Consider the following 19,284-nt stretch of genomic DNA (forward strand, 5'->3'; position numbering starts at 1 on the left):
AACTAGGGTCCAATGGCTTAAATTCTACTATAACTTCAGATTCTTGAAGAATAACTCTGTTTAGAGGTTTATCTAGGGGTATTCCCCAGGAAGGGAAGGGAAGTAAAGGGAAAAGGATACCTAAAGTATAATTGTAATGGGCCAGAATTCTGTACTTGAAACAAGGATTCTTACAACATGTTAACTCAATGGAATTGATAAGATAATGGTTATCTAGTTTAGCATGGTGATTCAGTTCCTCTTCAGTTCAGTTTCCTCTTCAGTAAAATGAACTGGAGAAGGAAATGGAAAATCATTCTAGTATCTTTACTAAGAAAATCCCAAATAGACTCATGAGGAATTGGACAAACTGAAAATCACTAAATAATAACAAACATTAGATTCTAAGTTTCTCTGAAGACAGGGAATGTCTTTTTCCTTTTTTGTATTCCCAGGACTTACTACAGTACCTCAAGCAAGATAGCTACTCAATAAATATTTTTTGATTGATTGACTGATTATTGAAGGAGAAAGGCAGCAAAAGTGACTATCTACCTCTTGAGTCCTTCCTATTCCTTTCAGTGCTGTTAATATAAATATAATATAAAAATGTTAAAAATATCCTTATTATTTTATATAAAATACAAAAAAGGAAACTAAGGAAAGCAACATTAAGTGACATGCTTAGGGTCACCCAACTTAGGCCAGATATGAACTCAGGAAGCTGATGAATCTTTTAATTTCAGGTCCAGAACTTTATTCTCTATGCCACCTATCTGTCCCTCTGGTTAATCTGGTAGCTTCCATTTCAATTGGAGAAATATTGTGAAGGTAGAATCAACAATAATTAGAAACTGATTGGATATGGCAGCTGAATAGGGAGTGGAGGGTTGAGGGGGGGAGTGTCAAGGATTTCATCAGGGTAGGAAACACACAACTATCATCATATAGTGCCCTCAAAAGAAAAAGTGAAGTGTAGAGGATAGGAATCTTGAATGAGGATGCAGTCACTATAATGAGTTGAGCTTTTGACATATTGAGCTCAAGATCCAGATGGAGATATTTGGCATAAAGTTCATAAACTGAGTCTGGAACACAGAAAAGAGATGTTATATTAAAAGACATACTAATTAAACCTATAAGAGCTGATTGTACACCCATTGTAGAGGGTATGAAAAAATTAATAAAAGAGTTCTCAGAATAGGTCCATGAGGGACAAACCATAATTAGGGGCTAGAATATATATGAAGATTCACCAGAAGTAATTACACAAAGATAGATGTAAACATCTGAGAAAACATTATCCTAAAAATTAAAAATACCTAAGAGGACTAGATAATGATTAAAAATACCAAAAACTGCACAGACATCAAAAAGGCTATTGGATTTTTCAACAATAAAATCCTTGGTAATGTTAGAGAAAATGTTTCAGTTGAACAATGAGGTCAAATGAAATAGAGGCAGAGATTATAGGAGTTTTGAAGATGAAAATGAAGACAAAAAATACTAATATAAACTAACAGCACCTATTATGATCCCCATTCAACCATACTTAATATTCTGAACAAAGTCTGATTCAGACCATTTCTCTGGTGGTTTAAGATCAATATTGGAACAAAATGAAACACTCATAACCCATTATAATTAATAAGAAGGAAGGCTATGCACCTGAGGTTAATTATCTGAGCCTTGCCTGAATTGTCCTCTTGAAATTCTTGACTTTTTGTTCCTCCAAATGAATTGGCTTTGTTATCTCAATTGAATAAAGTAATCACTTAGTGCTTTGAATGGAATGCAAATAATCTAGTAGTACCATTATTTTTTATATTGGTATAGTCTAATCATAAATAAGAAATGGCTCTCTAAATTATACCTCTCTTTATTTCCATGGTCAGAAAGGTCCCATTATCATGAGAATCTGCATAAATTTTGTAGTTTTGTAGTTAAATTTATATGTTCTTAGTTTATCGCTCATGTGTTTTGTAATTATTTTTTAATGTAATTTATTTCTATATTTTTCTCCTTCCTTCTCTTCAATGTACAAATATCCTATATTTTTGTGTATCTTTATTGAAGCTATTAAATATTGCATCAATTTTAAGCAACCATCATATCATCTGAAAATAGTTTTTTGTGCTCTTTGCTTCTACTCATCTCTTTAATTCTTTCATATCTAATTTTTAAAATCTAATTGCTACAGCTAATACTTCTAGGATAATACTTGATAATAGTAGAAACAATGGACCCTCTTTCTTACACTGATCTTTTTGATAAAGCTTTAAGTACTTGATCTACAATAGTGGAGGTGAAAGTAAGCTGTAAGTAGCAGGAGTAAGGTTGATGTGGAAGAGAAAGTGTTACTTGATTTTCACAAAAGAGTGAGAGTAAATTACACTAACTCTCATCCATCATGTTGCTGAGTATTACTTTGTCAGAACTGTAACTGGCTCAGGGAGCTAATGTCTAAGGCCATGCTTCCTCCAGTAGTAGTCCTCAGTTGGCTACTAAGCTGGATAGCACTATCTTAATGCCTTCTCCTCTTTAGGGACCACGTTTCCTCTCCTTCTGTGTGGTTTTAGTTTTTCAGCCAAGTTAAAAGGACATGAGTGAGGCTCTTTACTTGCAAATACATGAACCTGTCTTCAAATACAAAACTCAGAAATCGTTAAGTTATCTGTTTAATAAATTGATAATGTCAATATGAAATAAAGTGTATAATTCTAGTAAACACAAGGAAAAATAAAACTTGTAAGATAATCAGACTTTAACATATGGTATTTTTCTGAACTAGGCAAAGAGAGAGGAATCTTAGACAGTATATAATATTTATCTTAAATCAGCAAAAAAATGTTTAATAGTTCTAAATACGGCTCACAATTTAGACAGGCCAAAATGAACAGTAAGTAGAATTCAATGGATAGTAAAGTTACTTATACTGATTTTCAAGCTATATGTTTTGATACAAATTACGTTCCCTCTCTATCTTCTATACAAAAGAATTAATCAATATATATTAATAATTAAGTACCTAACAATGAAAAAGTCATTAAAAATAGCCTAATAAAGTGGAAAGTAAGTTGGACTTGGAATAAGGAAAAACAGAGTCCAAATCCTGCCTCTGTTATTTATTAGCTTTATGATCTTGAACAAGTTACTTTAATCCACAGTATCTCTTAGCCAGATCCCTAGGCCTCTTAAATCATATGCATTGGTCAGATGGGGAAAAGGGGAAAAAATTTCAGCAACTACTATGTTCCAGGCCCTATGCTAAGTATGACAAATATGTCATTTGATTGATGTACTTTACAGTTATCTTCTAACCCAAACCCAAACCTGGTATAGAGCAAAAAATGAAGAGGAATGACAGTTGGAAAGGATCAAGGAAACTCAATGTCCTTAAGGACTCCTAAATTTTTACATATACATATGTATATACATATACATACATATACAAATTTGATCTGCAGCTCTGGACACTGGAAAATAATATCAGAATCTCAACATAGACATAAATGTCCATCAATTGAAGAATAGCTGAAAAAGTTATGGCATATGAAAGTAATGGAATATTATTGCTCTATAAAAAATAATGAACAGACTGATTTTAAAAAGATCTGGAAAGATTTACAAGAACTAATGCTGAATGAAACAGGCAGTACCAGGAAAACATTGTACATAGTAATAGCAGAACTGTGTGATGCGGTTCAGTGATCTAAGGCAATCACAACAATTTTTGAATGGAAAACACCATTGACATCCAGAAAGAGAACTATGGAGCATAAATGTAAATCAACACATAGTATGCTCACTTTTTTCTGGTATTTTTTTTCCTCAAGTTTTTCTTTTCTGTTCTGATTTTTGTCTTCCAACATGATTCATATGGAAATATGTAAAAAAAAAAAAAAAAAAAAGAATGAATATGAATAAACCAAAAAAAAAAAAAATGTTGTTTTACATGTAACTAGGGAAATTTTTTTAAATAAAATAACTGCAGACAATAAAATCACTAAGAAATGCATAAAAAATATAGTTAGTGGTCAACATCATGAACATCCCACCTCTGCATATAGGTATTTTGCATATTTTTTCCTTTGGGGACATGCTTTGTTCTTTGTATTTCTGTGGCATTTATTTTTTCCCACATTTTTTCCATTTATATTATTGGTTCACTATATATGTTGGGGTTTTTTGGTTCAACCTACTTTACTTAGATTAGATAATGGAAGTTTATGTTTCTCTGTATTCACCATATTGTTTCATGCATATTGTTTTTGGCATAATAATACTCCCATACATTCACATGCCATAATTTGTTTAATCTCTTCCCAATCTGTTGGCATATTTTTTTTTAATTTCAGTCCTTTGCTACTACTGAAAAAAAATGCTTTTATAAATATATTGATGTATATAGGATTTTTCTTCTTATCCATGACCTCCTTGAGGTATATGCCTAATCAGATATTCTCTGGGTCAAAGATTTAAAGGACATCTCCATCACTTTACTTGTGTAATTACAGATTACATTCCCAAAAAGTTGCTAATTCATAACTCCACCAACAATGCTCATCTGTCACATGAACAAGATGAAATTAAGAAAAATCTTGTGGGAAGTGAGGTCATGGCAGCAACAGGTATTGTTATCTTACCTTACCTCTGTTCATTAGCAGTACATTCCTCTTGTTGTGAACTGTGAAGGTATACAGAGTCCTGCTGAATGCAAAGTAATGAATGAATATGTTTCCACCTGGTTAAAATAAAAAAAAAAAAAAAACCTTGACAAAAAAAAAAAAAAAGACAAATTATAGATTACAATGTTGAACAAAAAAATCTAGCACACAGATAAGGCAAAGTGGTAAGTGACTAAAATCACCCCCTCTTTATATCATGTTTACATCAGAAGTTTTCCATTACGCACAATCTTCTATACCTTTTGCTTTAAGATAGAAGGTAAGAATTGATATGACTGAGGTTCAGCCATGAGAGAGATTCAGGGAAAATCTAAATAGTTGCTCTGTTACAAATGAGTCTGTCGCTTGTGTTTTGTTTGATCTATTTAAACTTATTAACATAATAATGTTCATGCAGAGTATTGATTAATACTGTATGCTGAGAAGAAAGAAAAGACTATGAAAAGGTGGGGGCAGAGTTAGACAACTAGGCTTGTTCAGAGGAAGGAAGTAGGGAAGGAACTAAGGAAAGAAGGAAAGAAAGAGGTAAGGAAAGGAGGGAGGGAGGAGAGAGAGAAAAAAAGAGGGAAGAAGGGACATTAAGCATCTTCTATGTGCCAGTCTTTTATTACATCAAAAGCATAAAAAATTTAATTTTCCTGTGTGTCCATCCATATCCTTTCCTTTTGTTATTATTTTTAATGTATCAAGCTCTGAAAAGGAATAGTATGCCTTTGATGACTATTAACGTCTTTTTGGCATTATTCTTTCTTTTATGGATTTTTAGGATGTGCTATTTCATACGTGTCTAATCTTAATATTTTTTTTTTCATTCACTTCACCAAATAACACCTGGAAAGATTTTTATCAAAAAATACTCTTCACTAAGAGTATAAAGTAGAGGGAGAGTTGTTATGTGACTTTTTGTGTTCATATGGTTATTCACTCAATGCAGGCTCTGAGGCTGAGATGCAACAGAGTATAGATCAGTTCTCAGCTATTTACACTAATTTTCGCCTTACAACATCAAGAAAATAGATTTATAGATTTATAATGTCCTTATTTCAATATATATATATATATAGACTACCAGTGAAGACTACTAGATCTATCCTCACACATAGTTGCTTATCCTTTCTATTTTCAAGCTAGCAAAATTCAGTACTCTATAAAGAAGTATCAGACTGAGACACTTCCAAGAAAGAAGAAATAAAAATTACTGCAAGCATAACTTAAAACAAAAGTCTGTCTGGTTAGTTATATGAGGCAGAATGGGCTGAGGGTTGGAGGAAGTTGTATGTCTTGTGCATGTCTTCTTGTTTTAAAATTATGAGGTTTAGGAGTTATGGTGCAGATCACTCACTGTAATCTTGTTTGTCACATTTCTGACAAGGTGTTCTTTCCTGAAAAGAAATTTCTAACTGCTATCATCCTTTTCCCAAACTTACCCAAGTGTTATACTTTTCTTAAATCTTGACCGAAGAATTGCTACCCAGTTAAAATATAGTTGTTGCCATTTACAATTATTCCGAGCATCTCTATTTAATGGAAAGGACATTTGACTACAAATATTTTAGAAATTTTTACAAGACAAAAAAAGCTTGCAGAACCAGTAGAGTAGAAAATGCTCCTTGTAGGGGTTACACAAATGATAGAAACTGATTCTTTTCCCTATCTAAAAAGAAATCCTTTTTCTTTATTAACTTTCTTCAGCTGGCCTTTTACAACCCAGTCTCAGAAATACACAGTAAAATACTAAACTCAATATTATAGAAAATAGAGTAAACATGTAGGTTAGTTTTCCCTTAATCTCTACGATATTGTCTTCTGGTGCAGGATTAAATTTTTATCTTCAAACTTTCATGGGAATTACTCAGCAATTGAATTTCTAATACCTTAGAATTAACTAAAGGGATAATAAGCTGAATTTTTACTGCCTAAATTTTAACATATTCTTCTTCACTGAATGAAGAATTGAGAAACACTATTTTCAAAGGAAATTTTGCAAATTTTTTACTTTTTCCTCTGTGCAGTTGAGAGAAATAATATGATTTTTCTAAAACCAAATTCCCAAAATATAGCTGTATAGCTAGATATCTAAATGATAAAGCATAGAGGGATATCCTTCAATTCCAGATGGTATTATTTTTTCTTTTTTTGTAGACTAATAATCTTCTGTATTTTGGAACAATATTTCTCAACAAAAACAAAAGTTGTACATTCTTAGTTCGGATTGTCTTTTGAGAATTATTAGTCTATTGTACAACTAGATTCTTATTCCCAAATGTTAGATATAGTTACAATTGGGTTTCTGGGATTTTATCTTATTATAATTCACTGGGACCCCTTTTCCTAAAGTGGAGCCTTCTCAGCTAGCTGAGCATTAGATTTGACATTCTGGGGGAGCTTTTCTTTGTTGGTGACAAGGCATTGATTTTTTTTTCAAATAGAATAGAATTATCATGGCTATAGAGTTTTAGGAACTAAAGTCTATCACACAGGGGAAACTAGGAGTTCAGACTTACTTTCCTATTAAAAAAAAAATAGAATTATATTAAAAATGATAACATTCAATTAGTGCTTTAAGGTTTACAAGCTAATGGTAACTAATTTGATCTTCACAACAACTTCATTAAACAGGTTTTATCATTAACCTCATTTTACAGAAGAAGAAACTGAGGAAACAGTGGTTATATGATTTGCCTTGGGGTTATAACACTTATAAGTGCCTGAAGCAGAGTTTTAAACTCATGTCTTCCTGACTCCAAGTACACTGTGCCACCTAGTCTTTAGAAGATTTGGAAGTAAAGAACCATATAAAAACCCCTTCTTGCTCAATATTGATTCATCTGTGTTTCATGTTAGCCATTTTATATCTATCAGTTACACTATTATGGCACTTCGCGTCATACTCACTAAGCATGTGATTGTAACTCTAAGAGAGTGTCACTTTGGGAAGGAAATAGTAGTGTGTTATGTTAAAACTAGCAGCTTAGCTTACTTTCTGTTCTTACTCAATTCCTGGCTTGGCTATGTTTCCCAGGAACAGGCAATGGTTGCCAACCTTGATCTATCAATACTAGTGCCAATGTATAAGAGAAAGTCATTGAGGGCTAGTGGAGAGGCCTCTGGGATATATCTGAGAGCTGTTTTGGTGCCTTCTTGCTATATATAGAAGTTTGTTATTAAAACCCATTTTAAATTTTCCTCTTGGGTTCATCATAGGCCCTACATTTCATGTCATTTTAAGGGAATTGAGGCCTGATTTTTCCCTGCTCTCCTTCATACATATCCTTCAACAGTCCCTGCTGGCCTTGTCAGATCTTGGGGCTTCTGATATTTTTTAAATAATCCTTTAATTGGTGAAAGATTGAAGAAAGAAAAATGATTGGGAAATGAGAACAATCACTAGAGTCTCTTAACTTTGCAGAAATTTGTTTTCCAAAGCTCACCAGAACTCTGAATTTAGTTCAAATCTATTCCATTCCATTTAATTCACTATAACTCAAGTGAAAAAATTCTAACAGAATTATTCCATCCTAGGCAATGGAGGTAATAAAGATATCATTTATAGCTCCTGACCTCCAGAAACTTGCCTTCTACTGAAAGGAATACATGCGTGGAATGTGATGACAACAGTCAAAATCCAGGCAAAGTGCTTAAAAAAAATTAAGGAGGGAAGGCAGAGAGAAGTAAATTAGAGAAGATTTTATGGACAGCCAAATTATAGAGTAAAAAGAGCATTGGGTCTGAAGTAAGGAATACTTCTGTTCAAATGTGACTTTAAACACTAATCAGTAAGTCTATCTCAGTTTCCTCACACACAAAACAAAATAATAGTTCCCCAAGGTTGTTTTGAGAACCAAGTGAGAAAATAACTACAAAACATTTAGCACAGACTCTGACATAAAAAACTCTATATAAATGTTAGGGTTTTTTTTTCTATTTTTGTTATTTTTATAGGAACAAAATCTGAGCTGAAACTTGAAGGCAAGAAGAATCTTGAGAGTATACATGTACAACTGTTTTTTGAGATACTTCTAGGGATCTCACTACAAGCATTCTTTTCTATTCTAGAACTGTGAGGAGGATCCCTGCTCCACTGTGACTAGTTCTAGCTGCAAAATAATCTTTCCTGCTGACTTTCCAAGTTGTCTTTGGCTAGAAAATTGTTCCACTCCATCTTTTTTATGAATTCTGATTCTCTAAAATTTGTTTAGAGTAATTATTTAAAGGAATTTGAGGAGAGTTTGTGTGAGTTCCTTTACTCCATCATCTTGGTTTCATCTCCCAGGCCTCAGTGTTAAGGAAGCCTAACCAGATTTTAGGAGCCCCATTCTTAAACTCCAATTCTGATTTCTTAGGTGAAAAACTGATAATTATTGCAAAGTTTTACTTCACAAGTTTAGGGGCTTTTGAAAATAGGGTAAGTAAAAAGACAGGCAATGCACAAACATGATGAAGGCATAGGGCAAACTTCGAACTGAAAGAAATATAAAATGTAAACTATTACCATTTATGGTTTGACTTTGTTTCCAAGAGCAGGCAATGGTTGCCAACTTTTATCTGTCAGCCTCAAGGATATATCTGAGAGCTGTTATGTGCCTTCTTGCTATATATATATATAGAAGTTTGTTATTAAAATCCCAACAAAATTCATTAATAACATAATTATGGCCATAATTGGTAAGGAAGCTAATAATTAAGCTCATTAGGACATATACCGCTCATTAGATCTTTTTCATTTCACGTTATCAATACACTGTTCAAATCCTTTGTTGGTAAAAGACTGTCAACAAAATAGTCAAACTGGGGTAGCTCTCTTTTCAGTAGACATTTTTCCCCAATGGAGAAACTTCCTCTTTCTATTAGCTACTTCTGTCATCTAGCTCTTCAATAGAATCTGGAACTTTCTCATTACTATGGCAGTGAGAAGGATTATTTACACACAGGTGTGAGTTGAATATAAAGGGATAATATCTAAAAAATAAAATAAAGGAGCAAAAGAGGAATGAACTGAGGGAAAGAAAAAGGGAGAGGTAAAATAATGTATATCATCTGCCATAAAAGAGCTTTTACAGGAAGGGGAATAAGAGGAGGGAAGAAAGAAAGTGAACCTTACTTTCATCAGAATTGGTTCAAAGAGGAAATTAATACATATATATATGAATGTAGAGATCTATCTTATCCTGAAGGAAAGTAGGAGGAGAATCGGATATGAGAAAAGGGAAGAGTGATACAAGAGTGATCATATTGGGGAGGGAGGATAGTCAGAAGCAAAACACTTTTGGGGAGGAACAGAGTGAAAAGAGACAGAGAATTGAATTGAATAATACCTTCCTACTTTCCAGACTTCCTTTAAGTCCCAACTAAAATTCTATCTTTTATAGGAAGCCTTTCACAGATTCTCTTAATTAAAGTTCCTTTCCTCTATTAATTATTTTATATTTATCCTGAATATAGCTTCCTCTGTATAATTTGTTTATATGTTATATCCTCCATTAGATTGCAAGTTCATTGAGAATAAAGACTGTGTTTTACCTCTTTTTATATCCCCAGAACTTAACACAGTGCTTGGCACAGGGTACTTAATAAATGTTTATTGATTAATAAATTAATATTCTCCCAATGGAATATAAGCTTTTTTAAGGCAGACTTTTTGTTTTTCATTGATGTCCCTAGACACATAGTGCCCAAAGCAATATTTATTTAATTGTATTCAATTGAATTATTCAGTCTCTTGGACCCATGTATTTATAACTACAAGAAGTCCCCAAAACATACATACTGATTTACCAAATGATTTTGCAAATAAAATAAAAAATAGAGATAGAGAATATTACTTTTTTTTTTTTACTTTCCTAATAGCTCCTCCAATATCGTGGCATTTTAGAGAGATCAAATTAAGTCCTAAGGAGATAGTTTAGAACATATGCAGACCACACTTTCCTATGTTTGTACTTTTACCGTTATCTGGGCATATAGATGCATACTATTTAATGCAAATACTTCTCTAGAGATTTCCTGCACAGAAGTATTCGTTGCAGTTAAATCACACATATGTAAAAACAAGTCTCTAACTTAATAGTCATTCATCTAAATTATCATTTACATTGTCACTTTAACATAGCACCAAGAGAAGTGGGAATTTATTAATTTTTAGTTTATTTGCTGGATGTAAGCAGCTACAGTTAATAAATTAAGATAAAATATTCAACATTTTGATACAAAAATATTGCTATAATCCTTCTCTATTCTCTTCCTCCTTTTTCCCTCCAACATTTGCATGACTAGGGAAACATATAGGATGTTATATGAGGGAATGATAATGGGTGGGATAGAAGTCAGAAGGTGTCACTGATATACAGAGAAACAAAACATCTTCAAAAGCCATAAACACTCTATTCAATGCAAAGAACAAACATGTGTCAAAAACAATTTTTTTGGACATAAGTGATGCAGGAATTTGTTTTGCCTAATTGAACAATTTGCTACAAGAATTATGTTGATTATTTAACATGTATAAGACTGACTGCCATTTAGGGAGGAGGGAGGGAAGGGAAAAATCAGAGCAGAAGTGAGTGCAATGTTTTAAAAAATTACCCATGCAGATGTAATGTCAATAAAAAGTTATTTTAAAAAAAAGAATTATGTTGAGAATTATTCACAAAGGGGGAGCAAAAGTAAGAAGAGAATTTTTTTTATTGAAAATAAAAAACAGCCCAAGTTTTCTCTATGCCAATGGTGTTAAATTAAAATAGAAGTAGGCCACTAAGCTTCACATAAGGAGCCTTGTGTGCTATATATTTGCTTAGATAACATGTTAACATTTTATATATTCTATTACATTTTTATTTATTTCTTAAAATATTTCTTAATTACACTTTAACGTGGTTCAAACCATATTCAGGAGTCAGAAAGTGTATGTTGCAGCTGTTCATAGCTGCATGTTTAACATCTCTGGTCAAGACCATTGAACAACAGAGAGAAGGCAGAGGAGTTCAGTTCCTTCTTTGTTTCCATTTTCTTTATGAAAGAGGATAATAGGATAGAAATGACTAAAAGAAAGTTGAGATACTATTTTATGAAAAAGATGGAAAGATATTGATGAGAAGATACTGTAAGTAAATGAACAATATAACTAGTTACTTGAAGGCAAAAACGGCTTTATTTTCATCTTTATACCTTCATTGTCTAACACATGGTATTATACCACAGTAATTAAGAAATATTTGCTGACTTGAACCTCAAAGTAAAAGTCTCTTGCATCTCTCTTATTTTTCATTCTCACTTTTTTGGCTGAGGAATTGGGGTTAAATGATTTGCCCAGGGTCACATAGCCAGGAAGTGTTAAGTGTCTGAGACTAGGTTTGAACTCAGGTCCTTCTGATTTCAGGGCGGGTGCTCTATCCACTGTACCATCCAACTGCTCAAATTCTGCTTCTTTACAAAGATTATAGCAAGATATGCTGGAGCCAGCTCAGAACAACTCAGGAAATTGCCAAAAGTTACAAATCAGAACTTGATTTATTGTTTTGTCTAGACTTAAAAAAGTGATAGGGAATATTTAGATTAAACTTAAAAATTTGTTATGTATATTTGAGGGGAGGAACCTTTAATATTTACCAGCACACATCTGATTAAATTGTTTGCTAATTCCTATGCCTACGACATCTTCTTTCCAATCCATCCTTCAAAACATAGTCAATAGATAAAAAGTCCATTAATCCCAAACAAGAGAAGAACAAGGAGGAACAAACATGTTCATCTTAAGGAGTAATTTGTTTTTGGTGTTAATATTTGTGTTTTCAGAAAGCCTAAATCACATTTCTTATTCATCATTCAGTATCCATTATTTACCAAATAAAGAATAAATTTCTCATCTTAGAATTTAAGGCTTGTCAAAATCTTCCAACCTAAAGGCTTGCCATATATTCTTCCACTTCCATCCTTCATGTCTATATTTACCTCTCTAGAGTTTACACTAACTTCCAAGCCTGGAATGAAATCCTACTCTACCCCCATTATATCCATTCCCTAAAGTCCCATAAAAGTTCAACTCTGAAGCCACTTCTTCCATGAAGATTTTCCTGATACTACTTCCCTCTCCCTAGGCTTAAAAAAGACTTCTGCTTTTTCAAATTTCTTGTAGTACTTCCTGTGCAGTTGTCAATCCATCCTCCTTATTATTATTACTTAGACACAGAGCTTCCACCCTGTTGTGCTCTTTGAGATCGGGGTCTATGTCCTATCCACCTTGATACCCTCAATACCTAGCTCAATGCCTTGCCCATTAAGTATTTAGTAAATGTGTTGTTGAAGTCAGTTGGCATTTTTACTGCAATATCAGAGGTGCTTTCATGAAGAAGAATTATGCCTAGTTTGCTAAGCCCCAAAGGACAATATTAGGAATGATGAATGAAAGTTACAAGGTATATTTCAGTTCAATATAAGGAAAAATTGCTGACAATTAAAGCCATAAAATAAGCTGCTGTGAGAAGTAGTGAGTTCCTCAGTTCTGTAAGCTTCAAATGGAGGGTAGATAGAAGACCATTTATTGAGAATGTTATAAGAGAGATTTATGTTAGATTCAAATAGAGGTGATCTTTTGCACCCTCCTGAAGCTTCCTTTTTAATAATTAATTTTTTAAAAAAGATACAAAATAGAAAAAAATTTAAATTGTCATGTGCACAGAGGAAAATAAGAGAGTATTCAAAATATGAAACAAGAAATTTCCATCTTAAAAAACCTATATAATTAATATTACAGATTGTGTTTAAAGTTGTCCATCTTTTCTTTCCTTCCTTGTAGATTTTTTTTGGTTTGTTCTCTGTTGTGCACTTTTTACTTTATTCTTTTTGTTCCCCTTTCCATCTCTTCATCTTCCCCAAGAAGGCTACAATTAAGCAAGGATATGTTTACATGCACATATGTATGTATGTATATATATATATGTATATATAGACATAGATATCTGTGATCATACACATATACATTCATATAAATTTATGTAAGAGAATACTATGCTTTTTTGTCCTCTGTTTCTCTGAAAGTAAATAATGTCATCCTTCATAAGTCCATGTCTTTTCATATTTTTCTAAACTCACCAGCTCATCATTTCTTACATAACAGTAATCTTTCAACCTTATACTATCTAGTTATTCTAAATAGTCTAAAACAAAATTGATTAATATGTCTAACACATAGTATAGTTTCCCTATTTTTCTTTTTTGATTAAATCTATTTTGGCTTTAACATTACCTGAGATTTTTTTAGTGAGTGCTTCTCTTGATCATTGTTATTATGTTTGCGTGTGTCTCTTTTTTCCTATTCTTGTTGAGTCCTCTGCTTTAATTTTACCTGCTATCTTCACTGGGATTCAAAAGTCATTTTCTCAGGTAATTAATTGAGATCCACTACAACAAGCATTCAACATCTTTTATGTAGGGTGTTTGGAATGCAGGGTGTGTTCAGGGAAAACTAACACCTCTGGTTGAAGGCAGTACCTTTGATGTTCACCTGATCCTCCTAACTCTCACTTGTAGCTCCAAGAAGTATGTCACATGCACAGTTGCCAAACCCCAGTAAATCTTTTTTGGCAGAAGGATTAAACCAAGTTGAGGGTAACCAAACCTTGGGGTGAGTTAGGGAGGAGTGTCTACCCTAAGTGACTTCCCTGGTGTAATGGATAGATGAGAACAATTAATTCCAAAAGCCATGAAGGCAGATGAAGTCAGTGTTATGAACCACTTAGAATAAGTATCATTAGACATCAAAAACACCAAGATCATCCACTGCCTCTCTGTCATCACCAGTAATCTTGACTCTGTCCTGCCACTGGACTGTAATAATTCTTGAAGACAGAGTGAGACTGATGATAGTACAATTCTACCTTTCTTAAGTACGATCAAAAGATATCCCCATAACACTTTAACATTTTACCTACCTCAAAGTTCTATGGCTATGGGTAAGTGATGAAACAGCAAATGCAGATATACTTGGAACTGTAGTCACAACCTACATATAGGTGGCCCAGCCAAAGAGCCATCTTCTCACTGGAAGAAGCCATGGTATTCAGCAGCCTGCTAAGTGTCTAAGCAATCTTTTTAGGATCATACTAATCACCTTCAGATATGAGATATGAGAAAGGAGCTAAAAATCATTTGCTTACTCAACCCTGACTTGATTACAAAGAAGGTAGAGATCACGCCCTGCAGTCAAAACACTAAAAAAGGAACAGTTGATTACACTCACCATCAGTACATGAAATGTGTACTCACGTCTATGTGAGTGAAAAACAAACAGCTCTTATTTTGAGATAACTCAATAGGTATATATCCAACTAGCAGCCCTGAGTGAAACAAGGTTGGCAAATGAAAGTCAGTTTACTGATGCAGGAGTTGGAAACACTGAAGTGGACACAGTGAAGGAGAATACCTTGAACCTGATACAGGTTTTGTAACCAAAACTAATCTAGTAACGACCTTGTATGCCTACCTTGAGAGTGACATTGTATCACTTTTTCTGACCACCTTGTGAGCACTTGTCCTGTGTGAGGTTTCCATTAAATAGTCTTTTTGGCAAGTGTACATTTGGCATTGAAACAATGTGACTAACCCAACAGAATCATGCTTTCTGCAGTAGAGTTTGAATGTCTAGCAATTTAATTCAGGAAAGGACCTCAGCATCTGGTATCTTGTTCTGCTATGTGATCTTCAGAATCTTCCTAAGACAATTCAAATTGAAGCAATTAATTTTCCTAGTCTGACACTGGTAAATTGTCCAAGTTTCATAGGTATATAACAGTAAGATCAGCATAATAATTCTGTAGACCTTCAGTTTGATAGTCAATCTAATATCTCTTTTCTTCCATATTTTCCTTCAGAGCCTCCCAAACACTAAGCTAGCTCCGATGATGCATGTGTAGGTTTTACAATCAAAACTCATCTAGTAAATAAGTTTGTATGCCTTCTAAAAAGAGTGAACGACAGTCTCATGACAATGTGATTGCCATTTGGGGAGAAACACCATGTCCTTAGGAGGAATGGAATTGGGAACAGCAATAGTAACAGTCACTTTCTGCTGAAGATTTGTGCATAGAACATCAGTGACACTGTCTTCCATTTACCTAAACATAATAAAACTTCATGAATGCTCCTTTGCAGCAAACATTGACATTTAATAGACTATGTGACTGTAAGGAAAAGAGATAAACAGGATGTGGAAATGACAAGAGCAATATGTGATGCAGAGTGCTGGACTGATCAGAGACTTATCCTCTTCATTCTGAATGTTCTTATTTAATAAAATAGACAGCCTCAAGACAAAAAGACTATTAGAAGAATCAATGTCAACAGATAAGAGTACTTCTCTGAGAGGGAGCAGTTTGTTGATAACTTGGAGGGTAAGTTGGCCCAACACACAATTGGCAACAGTGAAGAATAAAAGAAATGGACAGCTTTCAGAGATTGTGTGTAGAGCACTGCACTTGCCCATCTGGGTCATTACATTCACAAACATCAAGACTGGTTTGAGGAAAATGATGGGGAAATTTAGAAGCTGCTAAATGAAAACCAAGAACTCCACAGGGTGTACCAGCAAGATAATTCATCCATCTCTAAGAAGATAGCATTCAATTTCATCAAAAGTAAAATACAATCGAAATTTAGAGAGATGCAGGATTCTTGGCTCAATAAGAAAGGAAATGAAATTCAGTTTTATGCTGATAGTAACATTACAAAGTTCTTTTATGATGCACGGAAGATTATTTATAGGCCAAAGACCTATGGTGCATCTTAAGTACTCAGTGCTTATGAAAGTACATTGATTAGTGATAAGGACATGATCTTAGAGAAATGTGTTGAGCACTTCCATTGTGTTTTGAATAGAGGATCATTAATCAATGCTGAAGTCATTAACTGTTTTTCTCAAATTGAAATCAGTTACTAGGTTGAGGAAGTGGAGGGAATGTTAGTACATGATTTTTTATCTGCAGATGATTGTGCAATTAATGTAGCCTCTGAAGTCTCTGATGCAACAAAGTGTAGATTAATTCTCTGATACTTGTGCTAATCTTGATCTAATGATTAACATAAAGAAAACACAGGTTCCCCCCCAACCAGCATCACACCATACATATATGGAGCCATCAGTTATAACAAATGGAGAAGTTTTTAATGCTGTAGATAATTTCATTTATCTTAGCAGTATACTTTTTAGGAATGTACAAATTGATAATGAGATTGACACATGCATTGCCAGAGCTAGCTCAGTATTTGGGAGATTCTAAAGGAAAGTGTGGGGGAGGAGAGGTATTAAACTAACTACCAAACTTAAGGGCCACAAAGCCACCATGCTGACATGATTGTTGTATGCCTGTGAAACCTGGACATTATGCCAGTGCCAAGCCAGTAATTGAATTGCTTCCATTTGAATTGTCTCAGGAAGATTCTGAAGATCATGTGTTAAATAAGATAAGATATCAGACACTGAGGTCCTTTAGCAAACTAAATTGCCAAGCATTCAAATTCTTCTACAGAGAGCACAATTTTGTTGGGCTGGCCACACTGTTCGAATGCAAAATGTATACTTGCCAAAAAGAGTTTTTAATGGAGAACTCACACAGGACAAGCACTTGCAAGATGGTCAGAAAAGGTGATACAAGGACACTTTCAAGGTCTCTTTTAACTTTAGAATTTATTATATGACATGTAAGACACAGGCACAGCCCTCATCAGAAAAGGTGCTATGCTCTATGAGCAAAGCAGAATTGTTTTTTTTTGTTTGTTTGTTTGTTTGTTTTTTTAATTTAATAGCCTTTTATTTACAGGATATATACATGGGTAACTTTACAGCATTAACAATTGCCAAACCTCTTGTTCCAATTTTTCACCTCTTACCCCCCCCACCCCCTCCCCTAAATGGCAGGATGACCAGTAGATGTTAAATATATTAAAATATAACTTAGATACATAATAAGTATACATGACCAAAACATTATTTTGCTGTACAAAAAGAATCAGACTCTGAATTATTGTACAATTAGCTTGTGAAGGAAATCAAAAATGCAGGTGTGCATAAATATAGGGATTGGGAATTCAATGTAATGGTTTTTAGTCATCTCCCAGAGTTCTTTTTCTGGGTATAGCTAGTTCAGTTCATTACTGCTCCATTAGAAATGATTTGGTTGATCTCGTTGCTGAGGATGGCCTGATCCATCAGAACTGGTCATCATCTAGTATTGTTGTTGAAGTATATAATGATCTCCTGGTCCTGCTCATTTCACTCAGCATCAGTTCGTGTAAGTCTCTCCAGGCCTTTCTGAAATCATCCTGTTGGTCATTTCTTACAGAACAGTAATATTCCATAATTTTCATATACCACAATTTATTCAGCCATTCTCCAACTGATGGACATCCATTCAGTTTCCAGTTTCTAGCCACTACAAAAAGGGCTGCCACAAACATTCGTGCACATACAGGTCCCTTTCCCTTCTTTATAATCTCTTTGGGATATAATCCCAGTAGTAACACTGCTGGATCAAAGGGTATGCACAGTTTGATAACTTTTTGAGCATAGTTCCAAACTACTCTCCAAAATGGTTGGATTCGTTCACAACTCCACCAACAATGCATCAATGTCCCAGTTTTCCCGCATCCCCTCCAACAATCATCATTATTTTTTCCTGTCATCTTAGCCAATCTGACAGGTGTGTAGTGGTATCTTAGAGTTGTCTTAATTTGCATTTCTCTGATTAATAATGACTTGGAGCATCTTTTCATATGACTAGAAATAGTTTCAATTTCTTCATCTGAGAATTGTCTGTTCATATCCTTTGACCATTTTTCAATTGGAGAATGGCTTGATTTTTTATAAATTAGAGTTAATTCTCTATATATTTTGGAAATGAGGCCTTTATCAGAACCTTTGACTGTAAAAATATTTTCCCAGTTTATTGCTTCCCTTCTAATCTTGTCTGCATTAGTTTTGTTTGTACAAAAACTTTTCAGTTTGGTATAATCAAAATTTTCTATTTTGTGATCAGTAATGATCTCTAGTTCTGCTTTGGTCATAAAGACTTTCCCCTTCCACAGGTCTGAGAGGTAAACTATCCTATGTTCCTCTAATTTATTAATAATTTCATTCTTTATGCCTAGGTCATGAACCCATTTTGACCTTATCTTGGTGTACGGCGTTAAGTATGGATCAATGCCTAGTTTCTGCCATATTAGTTTCCAATTTTCCCAGCAATTTTTATCAAACAGTAAGTTCTTATCCCAAAAGCTGGGATCTTTGGGTTTGTCAAAGACTAGGTGAGCAAAGCAGAATTGAATTAGCTCAGGAGAAACACGAGGTACACAATGTTGGAGAATTCACCTGAAATATTCATAGGGACTATTTGACTATTTGTGTGAACTGGTATTGGTCTGATCTGCCACAGCTGTATTTACTTGGGAGGGGAGGAGAGGGAAGGGGGAACCAAGGCATGATGATAATGATAACATGATATAGTGCCTTAAGGTTTGCATTGTATTTTATGCATATTACTTCACTTGATCCTCACAAAAACCCTGGGAGGTAGTTTTAATCTCCATTTTAAAGATTGGGGAACTGAGATAGCCTTAGATTTAGGGACCT

Source organism: Sarcophilus harrisii, chromosome 6 (assembly GCF_902635505.1).
Source record: "Sarcophilus harrisii chromosome 6, mSarHar1.11, whole genome shotgun sequence".
NCBI lineage: Eukaryota > Metazoa > Chordata > Mammalia > Dasyuromorphia > Dasyuridae > Sarcophilus > Sarcophilus harrisii.